This window comes from Lygodium microphyllum, chromosome 11, assembly GCF_053477565.2.
Source record: "Lygodium microphyllum isolate KBCC chromosome 11, Lygodium_microphyllum_v1.1.10, whole genome shotgun sequence".
Lineage (NCBI taxonomy): Eukaryota > Viridiplantae > Streptophyta > Polypodiopsida > Schizaeales > Lygodiaceae > Lygodium > Lygodium microphyllum.
In genome coordinates this window covers 38,354,245-38,379,514 of record NC_141145.1, presented here as the reverse complement: position 1 = coordinate 38,379,514, position 25,270 = coordinate 38,354,245, and positions in this window count along the sequence as shown.

Below are 25,270 nucleotides of genomic sequence, written 5' to 3'. Positions count from 1 at the left end.
GGATGAAATACAAATGAGAAATCAATCTTAGTATATAAATTAGCAAACAAAGTAGTCCAAAAATTATTATAGAATCTAGAATCACGATCAGAAATAATAACTTTTGGCAAACCGTGGTTAGTGAAACAATCTTTAAAAAGAATTGTGCAGCTTGAGATGCAGTTAATGTTTTCTTGCATAATAGAAATACTTGTTTGCTAAATTGATCTACTATAGTCTAAATCATATCATGATTAGCTTGTGTGTTAGGTAAACCAGTTATACAATCCATCAAAATATGTTCCCATGGATGTTCAAGAATTGGTAAAGGCTTTAACAAACCATATTGCTTACCATAGTGTCGCTTGACTCGTTGACAAATTTAACTTCAAAAACAAAGTTAGAAACATCAGATTCCATTTGTGACCAGTAAAAATCTTCAACCAATGTTCTTAAAGTAGAAATAACACCTATATGGCCTTGATATAGGAGACAATGAATTTCTGCAATACAAATGATCTAAATGAAACAATTACACACAATCTTTTCTCATAAAACATAAATCCATCAATATAAGACAATGAATCAGTTGGAATCTAGTTATTAGCAACTAATTTATTCCAATCAGCTTGAAAACTAGGGTCATGGTCATAGTTGTCATTCATAGGAATAAGGGAATCAAAAGATACAACAATAATAATATGGACACTTGGTCTTCTACTCAATGCATCGACAACAACATTCTCTCTTCCAGGTTGATATTGGATAAGTGGATGAAAACTTTGAATGAAAGCAGTCCATTTAATATGAGGGTTAGAAATTTGTGGTAACTAAGGAGATGTTTAATACTTTGTTAGTCAGTTTTGATCATAAATTCAGATCCCATTAGATAGTGTTTCCATTGACATAAGGCTTGTACTATAGCTAACAATTCTTTATCATAGGTGGAATACTTCAGTTCAGAAGGTTTAAGTTTGCAACTAAAGTAGGCTGCTATGGGATGTGAATCTTGTATAAGGACATTTCCTATTCCTGATCCGCTAGCATCAGTGACTACTAGAAAGAATGGTCAATTAAAGTGAGGTAATTGCACAACATATGCATGTGTTAAAGCATGTTTCAGTAAATCAAAATTGCTGATTATCAGACCAATGATATACAATACTTTTCTTTAATAATTTCGTCAAAGGTAATGCAAGCAATGAAAAATTTCTCACAAATTTTTTGTAAAAGCTGGCAAGACCTAAGAAAAAACGTAACTCATGTACATTTTTAGGGATTGGCCAATTCAAAATTGCTTCTATCTTTTTAGGATCAACTTGAATACCATCAAAAGAAACAATATGACCTAAGTATTCTATGTGGGTTTGAAAAAATTCACTCTTTTCAGGGTTAGCATATAATTGATTCTTTTTCAACAATTTGAAAACTAAAGATAGATGTTCATAATGCTCATTCTCATTCTTACTGAAAACCAATTATATGTCATCAAAGAAAACAATTACACAATTCTAATACTACAAAAATATTCGATTCATCATACGACTGAATATAGCTGGTGTATTAGTTAAACCAAAAGGCATAACAAGGAATTCATAATGACCAAATTGAGTTCTAAATGCGGTCTTGAAAATGTCAAGTGTATCCAGTCGTACTTGATAATATCTAGATATGAGATCTATCTTGCTAAAAATAGTGGCTCGTTGTAGTTTATCCATGAGGTCGTCTACCCTAGGGATCGGATATCTATTCTTAATAGTGATCTTATTTAGGGAATGATAGTCAATGCACATCCGATAGGTATTATTTTTCTTCTTGACTAACAAGACAGGTGCACCAAAAGGAGAACTACTGAGCTTAATGAGTCCTCAGGTTAATAATTCTTCAACTTGTGCTTGGATTTCTTTCTATTCAATCTAATTGTGTCTATAAGGTGCTTTACATGGTGGTTGAGAACCTTAGATTAAATCTATTTTATGACCTTCAGGTCGTGTAGATGGTAATCAAGGTGGTAAGTCAGTAACAAAACAATCTTGAAATTGTGAAAGATATTGTGCATGCCTAGGATGCATCTGATTTTCCTTACCTTCAATTTCATTTACTCCTACTAAGTATGATTTGCTACCTTTTCTCAACGCATGTTTAGCATATGTGTGACTAAGCGATGGAAAATTATCAAATGTGTGTGTGCCATGTAATGTGATCTGTTTTTTGTTATAATGAATTTTCATTGAATGTGTGGAATAATCTATATCGGGATTATATTTTTGAAGCCAAGGCATTCCTAAAATAATGTCATTAGCTTGCAAAGGCACAACCAAGAAATTTCTATGCTCAACATAATCACCAATTTTAATTTCTAAATCATGAAATTCTTGAGTACCATTGTATCTAGTGCCTAAGAATGCAGCCTTTATGGGATAATGAGTTTGAACAATAGGTAAATTCAATTCTTTTACTAACTTTGCAGACATAAAATCATGCATTCTTTGCTCATCATGCAAAATAATCTTTTCTCAACTATGCACAAGACATTTCATCGTTAATAATGAACGAGGATTTGGCATACCTGGTAAAGTATCTGAAGCATCGCTGATATCATCATCATCTTCCGTGAAATATGGCATGTCTTGATGGTCTTAGTCTTCAGTCACTCCCAAGTAATTAATTTGAATGGTTGGTTCCTTGGATTGACAGTTCACTGCTAAGTGTCTAGGTTGATGGCACTTGTAGCAAACTACAAGCTTTGCTTTGGAAACATTATTGGTAATAGCTAGAAGTTTAGGTATGTTGGGATTTGGCTAGAGAGATGTCTTAGGGTTTGAATTTGTGTTTGATGGTAAAGGAGGGGGTCATGTCCATGGTTTACGGAAAGAAGAAGGAACAAAGCAATTTTGATTGAATCTTCGAAAGTTAGAATTGAATTGCTTTGTACAAAAGTTACAATTAGTTGGAAATTATTGGGGTCGCTTTTCTTGTCCACGAATTTCGTCTTCAGCATCATGGGCTTGAGAAATCGTATCTTCCAAAGTCTTTGGCTTGAACATATTCGCTTCCGCATAGAAGTGACCAAGCAAACCAGACATATATTTGCGCTTGTGAATCGCCTCAGGAACATCTTCAAGCATTCAAAGTTGCAGTAAGGCACTCCAAAAATGTTCATGTATTGTAGTATAGGTTCACGATCTCTTTGTTGCAGAAGATCCCATTGTTTGATTGCTTTTTCATGGGATTGAGGTGAAAGAAAATTCTACAAAAAATTATTTTGATAGGCCTCCCAAGTAGTAGGAAAATCGATACTTTTGCGGACAACTGTCCACCATAATGATGCTCTGTCCACTAGATGGTTAGTGACACATTTGAGTTTATCTTTTTTAGCATACTGTTCTTCATGGAAATAATTATCAAACTGATTGATAAAAGCAATAATAATTTTTCCGTCACGTTGCCCATTAAAAGTACAGAATTTGAAATTTCTTTTACTTATCTTGGCTTCTTTCCTTATAGATTGTGCTTCAAGTGTCGCATCGATCGTATGTTGTATAACATCATCGGGTTGCGTTCTATCTTGATCAGCAGTGGATCGTTGAAGAGTAGCCAATTGAGCTTACAAAGTTTGACATGCTATTTATTTCTCTTGAAGTTGCATCATGATTAGGTCTAATTTTTTCTCCATGGTTGGTTCTAATAAATCACATTCAGCCATAAAATCTTCCTTGTTATATTTTGACATTCTACAAAATTTCAAACAACCTCACACACTCGAAATCTTGTTAGAGGAATGAGGGTAGCTCAAATTTGGGTTTATAAGGCTTGCTTTTTTTTAAATATATGACTTTTTTTTACAATCTTTCTTTTTTTTGCAGGTATGGTAATTGATGACGGTCTTCTTCCAAGCGTATATGTCTTCCGTATAGTCTACGTATGACAATTTGCTTGCTGGAAATTCTCTGTCAGGGTGTAGGTACGAACAGAGGCTTGCTGAAGGTGCAAAGCGGGTTCGGGATAAGCTTGGTGTGAACACCCACTATGGGAAAGATATTTAAGATTGAAACTTTTAAGCTTTAGGAAGCTTAAAAATTTAAGCTTTTAAGAAAAATCACATTCAGCCATAAAATCTTCCTCATTATGTTTCGACATTCTACAAAATTTCAAACAACCTCACACACTCGAAATCTTGTTAGAGGAATAAGGGTAGCTCAAATTTGGGTTTATAAGGCTTGTTGTTTTTTAAATATATGCCTTTTTTTTAACGATCTTTCTTTTTTTTGTGGGTATGGTAATTGATGATGGTCTTCTTCCAAGCGTATATGTCTTCTGTATAGTCTGCATATGACAATTTACTTGTTGGAAATTGTCTCTGTCAAGGTGTAGGCACGAACAAAGGCTTGCTGAAGGTGCAAAGCGGGTTCGGAATAAGCTTGGTGTGAATACCCACTATGGGAAAGATATTTAAGATTGAAACTTTTAAGCTTTAGAAAGCTTAAAACTTTAAGCTTTTAAGAAAACAGCTTTAGTCAATTCGGATTATCTGTGACAAGATGGCGGTATCTTCTTGATGGCGTCGACTGCAAGGAGTATATCGTTCCGCAACGATTCGTTGAATTAGCTCAAATTTGGGTTTACAAGGCCTTTTTTTAATGGATTTTTTTAAAGATCTTTCTTTTTTTTGTGTGTACAGTAATCAAGGATAGTCTTCTTCCAAGCATATACGTCTCCTGTATAGTCTGCGTATGACAATTTGCTTGCTAGAAATTGTCTCTGTCAGGGTGCAGGTATGAACAGAGGCTTGCTGAGGGTGTAAAGCGGGTTCGGGTTAAGCTTGGTGTGAACACCCACTATGGGAAAGAGATTTAAGCTTCAAACTTTTAAGCTTTAGGAAGCTTAAAACTTTAAGATTTTAGGAAAAAAGCTTTAGTCAATTCAGATTATCTGCGAGGATGGGGGTATCTTCTTGACGATGTCGACTACAGCAAGTACATCCTTTTGCAACGATTCATTGAATTGTGACAAGCTTAAGCTTTTATTAAAGTTTATTAAGCTTTATAATCTCAAACTTAATAACATATTTTATGTCAATAAGACTAGTTTGCAAAGGATCTTGGGAGTGGTCCTCTGCTTCGAGAGAGTAGTCCTTCGCGATCTGATAGTATAGGAGAGGGTTCTTCACCTCCAGGAACATGCTGGTATTGACGGTTCATCGCGAAACTGCTTGTAGAGCTTGTCTGTCCCAAGAGCTTTGCCTTCGTGCGAGATGGTAAGCGATTAGAAGCCCTTGATCTCAGCTTCGCTCTAATACCACTAACACGCAAATCGGATGTTGTATGTGTGCATATATTGATCTCAGGAAGGTCCCCAAGAACAAATAACTCTACTAAAACTCATAAAAGCAAGAAGAAAGTTTACACAACATGAGACAAGAAGACCAATTGGGTACAATCTCCCCCCATGCCTTGTGTGAGTACTCCATAAGGCATGCATTTATAAATTTATTCATCTCCAAGCTAAAAAATAGCCCAATTTACAATTAGCATGCTTTTAGCTTTTGTGTTTACTTTTGTTCAAATAAAGAATAAAGTAGTTGGGTGTCCCAAAAGTCAAGCTGTGCCCAAATACAATGTCCAATAATGAAATATTTAAATTGAGTGCCAATACACATACAAATTAATAAATGTATGTCAAGTGCTTTAATAAATAAACGTGTCTAAATAAATATTGACGCCGTTCCTTTAGTGATAAGACACTCGCCCATCAAAAATGATAATTCTTATAGGTAATCTGAATATATGCGATAATCTAAATACACGCGATTGCCTACTGCTTCTTCCCAATGCCACCGGTGTTTACTCTACACATCAACTAAAGCATTGACAATTGTTAGAAAATAATAAAATTAGACCAACAAAAGTGAAGCAGTCTTCAGTTGCAAAATAAATAAATAGGTTGGAACTCAGTCCTAACCTTAATTTAATATGAGTGTACTCTAAACTCATAAACGTCCATTAATTTAAATATGTATTTTGCGGAATCACCCTCGTACACATTAAATTAATTTGACGCCTGAAAAGGACAGGCATCCCCATCAACTTCTCGTACAAGGAATCCACCTTGTGTATGAGCCCCGGCAAATAAATATAGTTTTACGATTTTACGGAATCCATCGCAAAACCTCACGGAATCCACCATGGAATAAAAAACCTCACAGAATCCACTGTGGTCTCACGAAATCCACGGTGAAATATGCCTCCTAGCATCAAGTATCTCAACATACTGTCTAAGAAAGATGAGTTGTCAAAAGAGAAGCACAAAAGGATAAAAAGGAAGCTTGAGAGGGTCACTTATGAATATATGTATGTATCACGTGGATTCAAAATAATTTTTTTTAAAAATAATATTTTTATACTTTTTTACATTTAGAATGGTGTAATATAAAGGGCTTATTTATAGATTGAATAAAAAAGGCTCAAGGGGTGTACCTATAAAAAATAATCTATATAACATGTGTTCAAAGGGCATTAAGAAATGCCCTTTCTTTATATGCCATAAGGCCATAAAATGACCCCTTTTACTTCAATAAACTTATAATTTTTTACATTATAATTAAAAAATACTTTTATAAATATAATCCTATAATTTTACTAAATAAAATACTATTTTCTTTGATCAGGTGGTTTCTTACATGTTCTATAAGGTGGTGTGATATAGAGAATACTTCAAAGATGGATACTCGAGGAGGTCAATTATAAATATATGTATGCATCGCATGGATTCAACAGAATGGATTTTTAAAATATCATTTTTACACTTTTTTTACATACACCAGAAGGGGCCCATATAAAAGGGGTTACTTATAGATTGAATAGAAAAGGGTTATGTTTTATTAAGGAAAATTTCATAGATAAGGATATTTGTAAATAGGTCTTGAACACACGTGATATAGAGAGTATATATATAGTGGATTACCCAAGGATGGATATCTTTGGGAGAATGCAAAGAAGAAGAAAGGGGCTCCATTATGAGTAGTTGGTGATAGAGCTACTTAGTTGCGAGTAATGCGAGTTTCATAAGAGTTGTGGGTTGACCATAAAGGTGTTTGGGGTACATTTGAGAAGATCAAGGAAAGATATTGTTGGCAGGGAAGGTACAAGAATATTGCACACTTTGTGGAGTCATGCAATACTTGCAGAATATACTCAGTTATGAAACACCGAGATAGGCTTTGTCTCTTTATTACAAATGTGCAGATGAGATACATCGTGCTTACATGTGAGAATTTAACAAATCATATGGAGAGAAGAGCTCTAAGAACTAAGACTATACATGTTATATGTAGGTTTCAAAATGGATGTGTTGCTAAGATTACTACTAAAAAAGGGAAATTAGGTATAGATGAGGTCTCAGTTCTTCTCACAGTTAGGGATAAACGATTGATGTGAATGGAGACTTGCATTGAATTCCTAGTATTGAAATCTGCCTAGGGAAACTCTAGCTCCTTGATCCACACTCAATTCATTTTCCATGAAAATTTTGTTTTTTACGCCTCCCGAACCCACTTTTATGCTCTTAAAACAACTTCAAAATTCAGCTCTCATATAGTGTGAAAAGAAATGAGTTTGTGGGCTGCCCATTCCATGGTCAAAAGAAGAGTATCCAATTCACATAAGACAAGTAAAAGAGTATAAAAAATAGTGCTCATGAATAGGAGTAAGTGAACAAAAAGGGAAAAATAACTAGAGCCAGGCATGGGCAGCAAAGAGAAGGCAAAATAGGGTAGACTTGGGGTGGCATCAAGCTAGGCAAACGTGGGGAAGCAAGGAAGCAGAGAGGCATGCATCTTGTTGCCTTTGAGAAGCTCTCAAATGAGAGTATAGAAGGGAGCCATGAAAGCTTGTGAAAAATTAACTTAAAGAGGGGATTTTGGAACATATTTGGAAAAGTCTATGCTATCTTAAATAGGTCACTATAGTAGTAGTGAACTTTTTTCATCCATTTTTCATCAAAATTCATGAAGATTTTGGCTAGCGACACTATATGATACCCCAATCATAGCCTAGGACTTCAATCATGAAGTGACAAACTCTGTGACCCTTTTGGGGCTAATATTGACATTGAAATTAGGGTATACAATAGCCTAAGTATTGCTATAATACAAAATCAGCATACAACTTGCATGTGGATTCTTCATATGAAGACTTTTGCTTGTCTACAAGAGAAAGGGCTTGATATACATGATGAGATTTCTTTGGATACACTTGGGAAGAAATAGATGAGTTTCTTTTGAAGTTTATGGGCTAAAATTGATAGAGTACAATAGTGTAAAACATGGAAGCATGCTATCCATGGTTTTGAAGAGATTCAATCTTACTTCTGAATGCATTTGTTGATGGAATCTTACTCTCTAACAGTATGGAAGGTTTGAATAGCTGCTATAATAAACTTTCATAATAGAGTTTAAGTGGTATTTAATGGCCCGTATAGAATTTTGTTAAGATTTTACGCTTTCTACCACTTGGAATTATGTCCAAATGATTGATGCTACTTTGGCCATATAGTTGCATGATAAAAACATGGATTTTGGAGCCTATCGACGATAGTAAATTGATTTGTTCCACTATATTAGCTGAGCTATTGACTTAGAGTGTTTAGGCAATCATCCCATCTAGGGTTTTGACTGTTGCTTGTAGGTCATGGATTGATCTTAAACTGATGTAGATGTCATTAATGAAAGGGCATTGATTTGGTTTCATACAACATGTTTGGATTCCAAAATTCCATAATAAGTTCTTCATCATTAAACTTTTCTATCATTACTCTCTCGAACCTTCCTTACATAAATCTCCCATGATTAAGGCCTTCTACTTTATATGCATCGACAATGGAGTATGAATAAATTGCATTAACATCTTGATCAAAAGGTATCAAGATAGTTTGTAATGAATGAGACTAAAAGTAGAGAAGAGAATGATCAAAAGAGAGAGGAAGAGAAGAAGAAGAAGAAAGAGAATGGAGAAAGAGGAAGGAAGCCATGGAAGCTAAAGGAGAAGGTGAAGAGTCAAATCTTGATTATACATGGATACCATAAACTGGGTCTCTTACACCTTTTATACCTTGGTTAGTGTGATTGGATATCTAAACCCTAGTTCATGTGTACCCTGATTATTACATTCCATCCTGACCCCGATAGTTTTTCACTAAAAAACAAAAGACAACTGGAAGGACTTGTCAGAGTGGCTAGTGAGTGGGGTTGTAGAGTATTACTCTAATCTGCATTATAATGAGAAGATTGGATGGGGAAAGGGTGTGTAGCCAAGGAAAATTGGGATAGAGAGCATTGTATGGTTGACATGCATGCCATGGGCATGGTTGCAAGGGAATATTGCCACCAATTCATTTTAATTGAGGGCATGAAGAGAGTATGGACAACATGGTATCTACCACAAGCCTATTGAAGTAAATCTATCATAACTTTTGATGGGTTGCTTCAAATGGGGTGTGCTACATATATCAAAATTGAGCTTATGACAAGAACTTTTAGACCATGTATGAAGTGCATGGCTATAATTAATACATGTAAAAAACTGATATAAAATAGTGTACAGCCTATAGATAGTGTGGGGTCAAAATGGGGCATATCCATCTAGTCTTCATCCCTTTGGGCCTCTTGTAGGTGAGAAAACTCTTCCACAATAGTGATTGGACACTAATAAGATTTTTCCATAGGTAGGTCTTGCCATTTGATGAGGTATTCATTGATGGATTGAGATCTTAAGTGTTTATCTCACTGCCCAATGATTGCCTTAGGGATATAATGAATGATGCCTTCTTCATCTATGGGAGGCAGCTCTTCCACATAGTCCAGTGAGGTACCAATGAAGGGATTTAGGTGACTAATATGAAACACATTATGAATCTTGGTGAGGGAAAGCTCTAACTAATAAGCAAAGTCACCAACTCACTTGAGGATTCGGTAGGGGCCATAGAAACAATGGGCTAGCTTATTACTACTACCCTCCTTGAGAGTGGAGTAACAATACTTAGGCGCTTTTATGAGAATGAGTTCTCCCTCTTGGAATTCCAAATGCCTTTTAATCTCATAAGCATAAATCTTCATGTGATTTTCGCATGTTGAAGATTCACTTTGCATTGTTGAAGTATGGCTTGTATGCACTATAGCTCCTCTTTACTATGAGGGTTGATCTTGTCATTGAACACGATCGTAGGGAGGGGAACCTTATACCTGTATAGTGCCTCAAAAGGGAAAACCCCAATGCTAGAGTGAATAGAGTTGTTATATGCAAATTCAGCCAAGTGGAGCCACATATCCCAAGTGTGTTGTATATCATAGAAAAATTCATTATGTAGGTCTTAAGCTATTTATTTACCATTTCGATTTGACCAAGTTTGTGGGTGGTATGTGGTGGATGATCAAGCTTGGTGCCCATAGATGTAAAAACTATACATTTCTCATAAACTTGGCATCTCGATCATGCTCTATGACTTGTGGTAACCAATGCAACTTAAACACATGCTCTATAAACTCAATGGCCATCTGAGATGCAGTAAATTGATTCCTAATTGTGATAAAGTGTGCAAACTTAGTGAGGTGGTCAACTACCATATATGTATTGTTCTAACCTTTCTTGGTGACGGGTAGGCCAATAATAGAATCCATAGTGATATGTGTCCATTTTCCTTCAGAAATAGGCAGGGGTTGCAAGAGACTAGTAGTTTTAAGCATGTTGTCCTTATTTTGTTGGCATGGGCACAAATGGCTACAAAACCCTTGGCATCCCTCCATAGACCCTTCGAGTGAAAGCTCTTAGCAATCCTATCATATGCTTTGAAAACACCCAAATGACCAACACTGTGGTAACAATGCATCTCTTTCATGATCTTCCGTGTGAAGGGGAAAGTGTGGGGGGTGACAAAATTGCCATGGGATTAGATAGGGCCATTATTGAGATAATATTGGGAGTTTTCATCCATTAACCCATGCTATAGTTTCTCAAATATGTGGCTAAATTTTTCATTCAACAAATGGTTCTCTTGAAGCTCCTCAATCCAATCACTATGCAACTTTGAAATGGAAGGCACTCTGTATTCTCACATCCGTGATAATGAATCAACTAGTATATTGTCTCTCTCCCTAGTTTAAATCATAATTTTGCAAAGTTCTTGGCCACTATATTGTCTTTGTCCCTAGTTTGAGAGATGTCAAAATCATAATTTTGCAAAGTTCTCGGCAAACTTGCCACCCGTCTCCTTTGCTTAGGAGTCAAAGTAGAGTGAGACAGGAAGTACTCGAGGAATCAATGGTTGCTCTTCACTCCAAACTAGTTGCCATATAGATAATGATACCATTTCTTAATAGCATGAAGGATGCCCAACATCTCCTTGTCATAAACATTCATTTGCATCTCCTTTTCATCAAGCTTACAGTTCTTAAAAGCAATCACACCATGCTCTTATAGGAAGAAATCACCAATACCTCGGCCACTATCATCATATATTGTAAACTCTTTTGAGAAGTCAGGGTGTATGAGGATGGGGGCTAAAGTAAGCATGTTCTTCAACTAGTTAAAGTTGCAATCAGTAATAGCATCCCAAAAGAATGATCCCTTCTTTAACCGATCAGTCAAAGGGGTTGCAATGGTGGCATAATGCTTGATGATTTCAAAAACCCCATGTTGATCAGAGGGTTCCAAATGATGGATAGCATGATCAGAGTGTATTTCATACTTAACGAGGATCCCTACTAAGTTTGATAGCTAACCGAGCAAGTATGTGGGAGATATGTGCTTTGGAAGCTTGATGTCTGTAGTAGGCTACATGCATAAATACAAAATTGCAAACTATGCAAATATTTTTTAAGGTTGAGAAATTTGGAATTCAATTATGATGTCTTCTAATAAGTTGTAGTTTAGAATCAGAGCTACAACTTTCCTTTAGAAAGCTCAGCTATCTGAGTTAGGGATTGACAGCTATGAGCAAATTTATGCCTTGGTATCTTGATTGATAGGACTTTGGAAGTTGAAGCATATCCGAGTTGGTTTGAATTTTCAAATAAAGGTTTTTTCACACTTTCTGTTCCAAACCAAGGGTGCACTAATCATGTTGTGTGAAAATGCTTAACTATGGGTATGTCACAACATGTGAATGCCGCTCATTTGACTTTTCAAAGATTTCATATAGCAAGAGTCATGTTAATGAAGGGGAGTCTTAAGTGATAACTTGCATGTTTGCCACATGTTTTTGTCACTTAGTTTTGCAATTCATTCCTATTGTAAGAAGTACAGTCCTATTAATAGGATTTTCTATTCTCATGTGGTATTTGGGATCTTGGGTGGAATTTTTAAGTGTTTAATGACATGTTTGCCACTTGGCGTGGGGGAAGAACCTTAATAAAAAAGGAAAAACATGGGTGCCAGATTCTCTCGCAGTAAAAGATTACGTACTAAAGGGCCCCTTAGTCTTGTTTCTATTTCACTTTCTGATTCTCCTACACAGGACTCCATTCCTCCTGTTTCTACCAGTTCCCTTCCTTCATTCTTGTCATGTCCTAATCTATTTGCAGCACAAAGGGATGGGCAGTTGGATAAACAGATCCCTAATTCCTTACAAACAATGTTAGCTGGACCTTTGTTTCCTCAGTTAGTTTCTAGTGTCCAGGCTACATTGGAGACTTCACTGATGACTTCTCTTCAATCCATTTACACAGGGGTGTATACTTCCCTTGCAGGACAAAGTGGATTCCTTGACTAGTCAATTGAGTAATGCTTTAGAGGATCTAGCATCTGAGAAAGCCGCCCTCACCGATATTCACAAACAAATGACTGAAGCTAGTACCCTGATAGATTCCCAGAAGGCCCCCATTCAGAAGTTAGAAGCTCGAGTAGTTACCCTGGAAGTAGAGAATTTGTCTTTGACTAAAGAGAAGAATTATGCCCTTGAGGAGATGATCGACTTAGCCAGTAGGCTGGGTATTTGTGAGGGTCAACTATAGTCTTCTCAAGAAACTGTTAAGTCACAGAAGATGATGATTGTAGAGCTTAATTAGAAGATTGTTACTCTTTTTGTTCCTCCACCTCCTGTGGTTTCTTTTGTAGGATTTTCCAACGAGGAGCTTGACCAGTTACAGTAGAAGGCAAAGTTGTGTAATGGTTTTTCTGCTAAGGTAGCACCTTCAACAATGTATGAAATATGTGCATGATGATTTTACTACTTATGCTGAGCTGGTGTCACCCCCACCGTCTTTCTGGATCAAGTATAATCAGCAGTGTTTTGCCTTGTATATCTCTTTGAGCAATGTGGATTTAGAACCTCTAGAGGATGGGTGGCAGAATTTGTGGTCTGCAGATTTGCTGAAGTCTATGTTTGATAGATTTGTTGATGAGCTGATTTCGCATGATGTACAGTTGCTGTCTTTCATGTATCTTATGGGGCATTTGAAGATTCCTGATGAGGAAGATATCAATTTATATGTGGGAGATGTCATCTTACAGGCTGTGATGTATGTACATTCAGTGGAGCTTCTTTTAGCTGAAGGGTTAAAAACTTATCATGAGCAGACGTCTTAGTGTAAGGGACATACTTGGCATCTACCTTTGGAGAATGTTGCTTTGGAGCCTCATCGTCTCAGCAGTGTATTCCGCAAATCTGAAATCGAGCCTTTGCAAACTCAACTGTTGCATCATATTGCTGATCATCCATTATTTACTAATTATTTTTTCCAAGAACTTGCTTATCATTGTTCTTTTTATCCATTAGATCCCACTGATCTTTTGTCTTATTCTCTTATGTCCTATCATTTTCCGTTGTATATTTCCCTCCTTACTTCCAACCCTGACACTATTCCTCTATTGTCTTTTACTCCTTCTAATTCCCCTCACATTCATGTTTCTACTTTTTGTCCTTTCATTGCCGATTCCGACATTATCACCTACCCCTTTTGAACCTCGTCCTATAGTTTCTCCTATTCCTTCTGTCTTCTTAGCAGATTCCCTTCATAAGTTTTTGTTGAATTTTCCATATTTTCCATCTTCCTTATCTCTTCATTTCCCTTCTTTTTGTGATCTATCATATCCTCCTTTACAATGCTCTCCTCTTATTCCATTCCCCTCTCCTTTCAATTACATTAACCTTCCTCTTCAATTAGTGCTAGATACACCAGGGTATGATAGTGACATACTTCATCGACGACAATGGACACTGCATGATTCTGTGATAGGACCGGTGTTTAACTGGCCTTTCATTCCAGGGTGCTGGGATACCTCTGCAGCATGTTCGAATTCTTACCTTCATTTTTCTCGGGTGCATGCTCATTCTGAGGATGCCTCTACACATCTTGCAGCTCATTTTTGTTGGTACCTTGCTTTTATGCATCAACAATCTAATCCGAACACTCACAAGTGTATCCCCCGTTTGATCATCAATTTGAATGTGGATGTGACTACTGCCCAGATGGATATTCTGTATTACTTCACACAAGCTTTCCCTACCAGGTTTCTTATTTTGCTGGAAAGGATGTGTTGTATACAGTTCCTCCAAAATGTGCCTTTGCATTTTGTAGATAAGAGTAAAACTCTGGAGCATCTCAAGTCTAGCATGTAGTTTAAGAAGAAGTGTCTGCATCCTACTTAGCAGTGGAGTTCTTTTTGGATGTATTACTTCTTTTTCTTTAATGGAAATCTTTTTCTGTGCTCTCCATTTTTTAGGGCCATGTGCCATTCAAATTAACTGGTGTTGTGTCTGTGTGATTTGTATATGTGGTATGTATATATTATTTATCTTTGTTGAATGGAGCTGAAGTTGAAGATAGATTGATGAAGAAGATGTTGGACTACAAGCTAGCAGAAGATGATGCTAATTCAAAGAAAACTCTTATATCCTTTATGACTTTGTGATTGCTAACAATTTTTTTTAAAAAATGGAGATAATATCCAAACGGGTGTTTTTCTTTCGTTGTAGTATTATTAGAGATACAAGTGATAAGTTGGGTTCGTGGTGGAGTGATTGTTGAAGATACTAAAGAAGATTAAATTGAGCTCTTTACTGAACTTACATTCTTCTTTTCTTTAGGTTGCGAGGACGCTTCCTTTCTAAGTGTGGGGAAATGTTGAGAGTGGAAAAAGATTGAATTTTTGATTGATTTTTGTTGTTTTTGAGGTCTGAATGGTTAATTTTTTATGGATTTAGAGTGATGTATGGTTGTTAATGGAAGTGTTTGAGAGTGTTTTGGATGATATTGATTATGTTTTGGAAGTTCATGATGATTTTTAGTAGAAATATGAAGCGCTGTGATATTCTGTTGAGGTTCTGATTGGTTTTGATACCTTCTGTTTAGCCTCTGTTTTGTTCTGATTTTCTTTTGTAATATGAAGCATGGATTGATGATTGATGAAGGTTAAAATATTTCGAAAGATTATTGAATAGTTTTTTATAGTTTTGAATGGTTTTAGTATGAGTTATGAGGATTTTTTGTTCTTTGATGACCTTCTGTAACCCTTTGTAGACCTTTTGTCTCTACTTTGTTCCTATTTTGTTCTATTCTGTAGATCTTCTGTAAGTGTTTTATAGAATGTATGTGTGACTTTGGAAAAATTTCCTAACTTTTGGAAAGGATGAATCTAAGTTCAAAAGAGTTAAAACAAATGGAAGAAGCAGCTGCTAAAGACTGAAGAGAAGACTAGAGTGATAGAGATAGAAGTAAGCTATGAAGAGACACTATAGTGGCTTTGGTGCCTCTTCGACATGGACATACCGCTTGGGAGGTGCATCCACGACCTAAGAAGGATTATTGAGAGTCATTATTGATTATTCTAGTGAGGAGATGATGTACTATTGAGAGAGACAGAGAGAGAGTCAGAGATAGTCAATTCTATCAAAACAATATATATTTTTACGAGAGATCAAGAGAGAAAACTATGGAGACAATGAAGATGAATACTATGTAATTGATTTCGATTCAAAAGTGGTTTATTCCTTTATGTTCCTTGTTCTATTGATGGATTCTATGAATAAATTGAAGATTATGGTTGATTCTATCAAATCCGTGGGAGATATCTACTATGATGCTACGTGAAGATTTGCTGTTATCTTTGTTTTGGTCATCAAAAGAATGAAATAAAAGCTTGTTGATGTTACAATATAGATTTTCTTATATTAGAATTCCCTTTTCCTTGGTTTCCCTCTTGGGGTACCATTACAGTACTTGAGTTGGTTGAAGACTCTTGTCTCGATAGCCAACCGATACCTATTATGGTCTTCTTTTGAGAATGGAAATTGTGCTGCCATTTTGGGTTCATGCCAAGATACAACAACTTCTATTAGTTCACTTGCAAGGTAATTTTCCAACGTGAAGGCAAAAAGATTGCAACTTTACATAATGAAACAAAGGGACTTCATAGATAGAATGTAAAAATTTTCTTCAAACTATCCATAAATTCCAAACAAGTATTTCATGAATATTCTTCTTAAGTGCAAGATCTCCTTATCCGTATTTTTGCTTTCGGCTTTTTGATCTTAAAGTTTTCTTCTTGCTTTCTTCCCATTTTTATGCTTTATTACTCATGTTTCTTTGAGGTTTTCTTTTCCACCTTACTCCTCCTCTCCCCAAGGAATGATATAAATCCTTCCTAGGATTGGAGGATGAAGGGTTAAGGGCATTAAGTGCATGGGTGTAGTGCTTACTTTTTCATGGGCTAAGTGTAAAACTATGGGTTGTACTCTAAGGCAGCATGATGGTCCATGTCTTGAGGTCTAATGCCAATGCATGTAATGTAGGTGTCATGACATCAGTCAAGAAATCACCAAAGTTGACCTAGCTAGCAACGTGTAGTTCTTCCTCACTCAAGATAGGATCCAAGCAAGGATGGGACATAACATGATCTTCTAAGGGTCGATTATCGGTGATGGCAGATACTCTGAAGGAGGTTGGAGCTACATAATTCAGATCATACTCCGCAGTTTTGATGGCACGTCTTTGCTCGTCATTGGTCATGTTGAGATATCGAGCTCCACTCGTGATACGCCAGGGTGACCGTTGTATATTTATGTCACCGACTTGTCAGTTGCAGACGCGGTTGGTACACCGCCCATGAATAATAGCTACATGATAGCTATCCTTATCTACTCTAGTTCGTGGCTCAGTTAGTATGCCACCTTAGTTAGTTGAGTTTGGTTTGAGACCCATATATAGGGTTCTTCTATTTCTTTGTACTTGAGTTCTTTTTTTGGCTTACACAACTAAGAAGAGGAAAACTGTTTTCAGCCTCCACCCTTGTGTGTCTTCCCCCATTGTGCAAGCAAGAAAGCTTCAAGCGAGACTCCTTCCTTCTCTCCCACAATCTTGACATGGTATCAGAGCCTTGTTCGTGGTAAGGAGCTCAAGAAAGCAAGCCAAGCTCGCGGTGGTCTGGTAAGAGGAGCAGTGTTGCTTTCATTTCCTGTTTTGGGAGCAGATCTCTGCAGGTAGCACAGCCGGAAATTGCAGGAGTGCATTGTCTCAGGTTGAGACGCCCTTCGCGGTGAAGCAAGAGGGCAGTATATACTGCGGGAGAGGGCTTTAGCCCTTGGCGACCTTGTTTTTTTGATTTGAGGCCATTTCGGGGCCTGTTTTGCAGACGGAAGTTTTCTGCACGCACTCAAGAAAAGGCTCAGTTTTATGCTGTGCGACCACTGTTCTACAGGTCGGTGAAAAGTTACTGTAGAAATTGCATTGTATGCTTGTGCGCAGAGACATTGGGAGTTTCAGAATCATCCTTGGTTCCTGTTTATGCAAAATCGTCACTAGGAAGTGACTGTGTGGTCAAATACCACTTTCGCCAGTTTTGCAGATTTGCCCTTGTGAGGGTGAAGCTGTGTTTTTTTGCAGTGACAGAATTTCTTGCAGTATTCTGTAATGGCGTCTGATTCTCTTTCACAGATTGTCACTGAAAAGCTTGACAAGAACAACTTCCAGGCATGGAAGTTTAGAATGACGAATTTCCTTATGGGAAAAGGATATTGGGAATTTGTTGCAGGAAATGAAGAAGAACCAGTTCTTCCTGATGTTCCCAATCAACAACAAATGCAGGCATTTAAAACATGGCATGAGAGAGCCAGGAAAGTTATGTATTGGCTGTCTATCAGTATTTCAGACTCTATGATTGTGCATATTCAGGATGCAAGTACGCCAAAGGAGGCATGGGATACTTTGTCAAAAATGTATAGCACAAATACGCAAGCCAGGAAAATGCAGCTCAAGCAAGAGTTGCATAATGTGCAAAGAGAAAGTATGAGCATCAACGACTACCACATGAAGGTGAAGAAGATTGCAGATGCACTTGCTTCCATTGGGTCGCCAGTGGAAGATGATGATTTAGTTTCCGTGACCTTGAATGGTCTAGGAAAGGATTATGCACAGTTTCGGACATCCATTTCAGTTCGTGAAAGATTTCCTGATTTTGAGGAGTTGATTGCTCTTCTAATTTCTGAGGAACAGAGAAATGGTGGTGCATCTTCTTCAGGAGGAACTTCAAAAGAAGCTGTCTTCTACTCAAATGCTGGAAGAGGTAGAGGCAGAGGTAGAGGAGGCCGATTTGGAGGCCGTGGCAGAAATCAGAATATGCAGCAAACTCAAGAAAACCAGTCCTATGGAGGAGGACGTGGTAACTCTAGAGGCAGGGGGAGCCAAAGAGGTCGTGGTGGATGGCAAAGAGGCCAAAATGCAAACAGTAATGTTGAATGCTACTACTGTGGTAAAATGGGTCATATGGCTAAAGACTGCTATAAAAAGCAGAATGACATCATGAATGGAAAACTGCAACAAGGGAATTATGCATCTTCTAGTAGACAGGGTGATGACAGAAATGAGCATTTGTTCATGGTGCAGCACATGAACAATTCTATGACAAGTGCAGAAGAAAGCAATGATGTATGGTATGTTGACTCAGGTGCATCAAACCACATGACAGGTCATGCAGAATGGATGGAGGATGCAAGGAAAATGGAAAAACCAGGATTTGTGGAGACTGGTGATGATACTGCACATCCTATTGTGCAGATTGGAAAAATTCCCTTGTCTATGCAGGGTGGGAAAAAGAAATACCTGTCCGATGTATTTCATGTCCCGAATATCACCAAGAATCTGGTTTCAGTTGGTCAAATGGTTGAACAGGGCTTGCAGGTCAGATTTAATCCTCATGGATGCTTTGTTGAGGATATGAAAAATAAAGGTCGCTTGATAGCAAAAGGAAAGAAGAAGGGCAGAATGTTTACATTGGATGCAGACATGTCTGAATTGAGTGCAGCAATGTTTGCACATGGGACCGGTGTAGTTGCAGATATTGATATCTGGCATAAACGCATTGGTCATGTTAATGTACAGCGACTTAAATCAATGCAGGCCCAAAATATTGTTGCAGGATTGCCCAAATTCAAGGTTGCAGAAATGCATAAGGTATGTGAAGTCTGTCAGTTTGGAAAACAGGCAAGGAAACCATTTCCTAGACATGTTCAAGAGAGTGAGAAGCCATTGGAATTAATTCACTCTGATGTGTGGACAACTAAAGCTGCATCTCTTGGAGGCTGTCATTATTTTGTCAGTTTTATTGATGACTATAGCAGAAAAGTTTGGGTGTATTTTATGAAAAAGAAAAGTGAAGTTTTTGGGCATTTCAAAACTCTTAAAGCTATGGTTGAAAAAGAAACAGGCTTGCAGATAAAATGCCTAAGGTCAGATGGAGGGGGAGAGTACCTCTCAAATGAGTTTGCAAAGTTCTTGCAGGAGCATGGCATAAAGCAGCAATATTCATGCAGTTATACCCCACAACAAAATGGAATTGCAGAAAGGAAAAACAGGCATATTGGAGAGGTATCTCGTGCCATGCTCAATGAAAAAGACTTGCCAGATTTTTATTGGGCTGAAGCAGTTGCTACAGCAGTCTACATAATGAAAAGGACTCCCACTGCAGCAATACATGGAATGACTCCAGAGGAGAGGTATACTGGTAGGAAACCAGATATTTCTCATTTGAAAATTTTTGGTTGCATTGCCTATGTACATGTGCCAGATGAGCTGAGATCCAAGTTGGATCCAAAAGCTGAGAAGTGCATCTTTATTGGTTACTCTCTGCAGCAAAAAGGGTATAGATGCTATAACCCTTCTACTCGTAAGTTTACAGTGAGCAGAGATGTTGTTTTTGATGAGATGAGTAGCTGGTATAAACCAGTAAATGTGATTGATGATGTAGATGCACAAAATAGTAATGCTGCACAGAATTCACAGCAGCAGTCACAAAATATTAGTGGACCTGGAGCGTCGTCTAGCAGTGGTTCACATTCTTCGCCATGGACAGGTAGATTGAGATCAGGAGAATCTTCTCAAAGCAATGCAGATAGTGGTATGCAGGTATCACGAAAAGGAAAAGAGAAGGTTGATCAGCCCATGTTTGATGTGAATGCAGGTCACTCTTATGTGGATGGTGAATCCAGTGGCTCAGAACAGAGCATTGATGATGAGTTGGGTATTCCTTCTATTGTTACACCTGGAGTAAGGAAGACCAGGGATGTTTTGAGAGCACCTGGGAGTGAACCTACTTTGCGCAGGTCTACGAGAGCTAGGTATCCTGTGGATAGGCTGAAATATGATGGATTTACAGCCATTCACTATGCATATATGGTCAAAGTGATACAAGAACCAGAACCCACATCTTTTGAGCAAGCCATGGGAAAAGAAAAATGGGAGAAAGCCATGGATGAAGAAATGGATGCCTTGGAAGCAAATGCTACATGGGAGTTAGTACCTTTGCCTAAAGGTAAGAATGCAATTGGCTGTAAGTGGGTTTATAAGGTGAAGCACAATGCAGATGGTTCTGTGAACAGATACAAGGCAAGATTAGTAGTCAAGGGGTATGCACAAACATATGGCATTGACTATGAAGAAACATTCAGTCCGGTTGCAAGGATGGCAACCGTAAGAGCAGTCATTGCTATGGCTGCATCAAAGGGATGGTCTTTACATCAGATGGATGTAAAGAATGCCTTCTTGCATGGTGACTTGCAAGAAGAGGTCTATATGGAGCAGCCACCAGGTTATGTGCATGCTGTTCATCCTGAGTTTGTTTGCAGGTTGAAGAAAGCCTTGTATGGCTTGAAGCAAGCACCTAGAGCATGGTCTGACAAGATAGGACAGTATCTTGTCACTATTGGCTTTCAGATTTCCAAGGCAGATTTCTCACTTTATGTGAGAAAAACAGAGAAAGGTATTATGCTGCTTGTCATTTATGTTGATGATTTGATTATGACAGGTGACAGTGATGAAGATATCCTTCATGTGAAAATGCTATTGAAGCAGAAGTTTGAGATGAAGGATTTGGGAGAGCTGCGTTATTTCTTGGGCATTGAGGTGATTAGATCACCAAGTGGGATACAGCTCTTGCAGAGGCAGTATGGATTGGACATGCTGTCCAAATATGGGATGACAGGCTGTAAGCCTATTTCAGTTCCTTTGGAGCAAAATGTGAAGCTGAGCACAGATGCAGGTGAGCTTCTAGAAGACCCTACTATGTACAGACGCATAGTAGGAAGTTTGATTTATATGACTATTACCAGGCCAGATTTGAGCTATGCTGTTGGATTGGTAAGTCAGTTTATGCAGGCTCCAAGGAAACCACATTTGGATGCGGCTAGACGCATACTTAGGTATGTGAAGTCCACATTGCAGTATGGACTATTTTATGAGACTGGGGTTCAGATACAGTTGCATGGATACACTGATGCTGATTGGGCTGGTAGTATTTCTGATAGACGATCTACCAGTGGATATGTATTCTCTTTTGGGAGTGCTGCAGTCACTTGGAGCAGCAAGAAACAGCCTACAGTTGCCTTGTCGAGCACAGAGGCTGAGTACAGGGGTGCAGCAATGGCTGCATGTGAGGTAGCTTGGTTGCATAAGCTACTTTATGATATGCATCAGTCTACAGATGGGCCAGTTGTCATTTATTGTGACAACATGAGTAGTATACACTTGGCAAATAACCCAGTCTATCATGCTAGAACAAAGCACATTGAGGTGCATTATCACTATGTGCGAGAGAGGGTTTTACTAGGTCTTATTGATCTAGTTTATGTCAGCACAGAGGATCAGGTAGCTGACATATTCACGAAGGCATTGGGCGCAGAGAAGCTGCGCAAGTTCAGAGACCTGCTTGGTGTGCAGGAATTGGGATTGAGCTCGAGGGGGAGTGTTGAGATATCGAGCTCCACTCGTGATACGCCAGGGTGACCGTTGTATATTTATGTCACCGACTTGTCAGTTGCAGACGCGGTTGGTACACCGCCCATGAATAATAGCTACATGATAGCTATCCTTATCTACTCTAGTTCGTGGCTCAGTTAGTATGCCACCTTAGTTAGTTGAGTTTGGTTTGAGACCCATATATAGGGTTCTTCTATTTCTTTGTACTTGAGTTCTTTTTTTGGCTTACACAACTAAGAAGAGGAAAACTGTTTTCAGCCTCCACCCTTGTGTGTCTTCCCCCATTGTGCAAGCAAGAAAGCTTCAAGCGAGACTCCTTCCTTCTCTCCCACAATCTTGACAGGTCATGATTTGGAAGTCCTCTTATTCCTATTGAAGATGGAGAGTATACCATTTACGTAGAAAGGAAGAGTCAGTGACGGTCAGCTTTTTAAGTTCTTCAAGCTCTTGGCTTGTAGCAGAGACTTTGCTCTTACTATAGGAGGTGATTAGCACCCGTTTATGAGCTTGCTCATGAAAAATCTCATTGGTGATTAGTTCCTTGGCTACCATGGGGACTTAAATGAGCATAAATTTGGATTCTTCCTCGGTGCATGGGAGCGTGTGTATATCAATTGCTAAAGGCTCTTCGAGGAGACCTAAGTCCAACCGCTTGTAGCTTTTATCAAGCATAGTGAAGATGGCATCCAAACGTCTAATGCAAGTGACCAAGTCATCCCCCATGTTCTCAGCTAAATTGGAGGCCAAAGTGAGGATAGATTGACGCTCATAGGAGGGTTTAAGGCATGCCGGAGGTTGGGGTTTTGATTGGGCTAGATAACTCAGTAATTGGTACCTAGTGTGTGGATTGGTCAGTAGAGCTCTCATCAACGAGTTGTGTGAGGTGCTTATTTGGGGGCTTCAAGGTTGCACTAATTTCTACTTGTGGGATAGCAGGGACACTTAGAGTGTCGGGTTGCATCGGTTTAGGGACAACAGGCTGCACTGGTGGTTGATAGACCTGTTGAGGCTCTATGGGTTTTGTGGCTTTTAGTTCAGGCAGCTCATTAGTTCTAGGCAGGTTCGAAGGTTGTGGAGATGGAGTTGGTGGCTGAGAGGTGTGCATGCCACTCATGTTCTTAGACAACCAAAACCAATTGTTGCCTTTATAATAGCCTTGAGCATGCAACATGGCTTTAGGCACCCATCACGGCTTGGTTGTTTGTTTGGTTCTATACCGTTGACTTTGTCTCCTAAGCTTAGGGCGTGATGTTGGGTATTATGGGCCAATATAGGTTGGCTTTTAGGTGGCCATGATTGGTTTTTGGGTACCCATTTGAGTTGTGGCCCAATGGTTTAGGCCATGTGGTCGGTGGCTCTATGGGCTTAGATGGAGCCACACTGCCCTTGCTGAAAGCGGTCACTATGCACATATTGCCAATGGCAAGGTGAATGCACTATGATTCCTAGTCAACATTATAATGTGTTTGCTTTTAGGCGCATCCTAGCAGCGATTCCTTATTAGTGGCCTTCAAGTTAGGCAACACATAGAACGTCATAGGTGGGCTTTTAGTCTCGATAGAGACCGCTACTTTACACTTTCCTAGCAATGGATAGGTGTGTCCCCCAAATGGGTTGAGTTGTTAGTGGGCTACAGTTGGAGCTGACCAATAAGAGTCCAATGCTCATGGGTAAGGATGTTGAAGTCAGCTCTCTCATCGATGAGCACGTCAAAGGTTTGTGTTTTGTGAGCATTGACTATGACTCGTAAGTAAGCAGGTTCCACTGCTTCCTCATCTGTATCCTCGATTTTAGTGATGGTCGCTACTCTCACATTGATGACAGGTTGTTGTAGCATTGGGGACTCATGTAATGGATGGGTTGGAGGGTAGTACTTCTTGAGGCGATTTCCATTAAAGAAGCCTATGCCCTCTTCCTCTAACGTCTCGAGCTCTACATTGCCAGTTCAACTAATGTTGCAAACTTTGAAGGGCCCTAATCCTCTGATTTTCATCTTCTTCTTATGACCCTTCACTGAGTATAGCAACATTAGGTCACCTTGCTCGAAGTCACGTTGTTTGACATGCTTGTCAAACCAACTCTTGCATCATGATTTTTCACAGATTTTTGTATGGGTAGCTAAGAGTCGGGTCTCAAAAAGATGTTTTAGCTCTACTAGGTATTCTGTCTATGCCTCCTTGATCCATCTCTCTTGTGCTACTACTCTCAAGCTTAGAATAAAAAACTCAACTGGTAGGATCACTTCAGCCTCATAGGTCATCTTGAAGGGTGTTTTCTTGATTGTAGGCTTATAGGCTGTCCTATAGGCCCACAACACTACCATAAGAAGCAAATGGGCAATTATTTCATTAATGAAGTGAGTGCCTTGGTCACTAACCAGCTCAATGGGGTAGCCGAATCGTGAGATCACCTGGTCCCAAAGGATCTTAGCCATAGTTCTAACATTTTTCTTCCAAGTAGCTTGAGCTTCAATCCATTTTGTGAGGTAATCCATTGCTACAATGATGTACTTTACCTCGGATTCCTAGACTGTAGGATTGATCGGTCCAATGAAGTTAATGTCCCATTTCTCAAAGGATTATCATGTTATGACTGGGGTCAATTCCATCTTATCTTTATGAATAGGGACCTTATTCCTTTGGCACTCATCATAGTTCTTAACGAACTTAGCGATATCACGAAAGAGGGTGAGCCACCAGAGTTGAGATTGAACCACCTTGCGGGCTATAGTATCTCCACTAAAGTGCCCTCCCATAATTCCACTATGTGCTTTAGTTAGCACATCATGCATTTCGTGCTCACATATGCATCTTCGCAATAGGCCATCCTGTCCTAACCTATAGAGCTGGTCTGCGATCAATTGATAGGGTTGAATCCTAAGGATGAGGTGCCTTAGCCTAGCCTTCTCAATAGGTCTCTTAGTCAATCTGTACTCTAGGATATGGACTATGTCATCTGCCCAATAAGGTGTTAAATCAACTCTGAATAAGTCCTTTTCACTGGATATGCTAAAAAGGTGTGCACCGAGTAGGTCATTTACAGTCCCCTATCCAC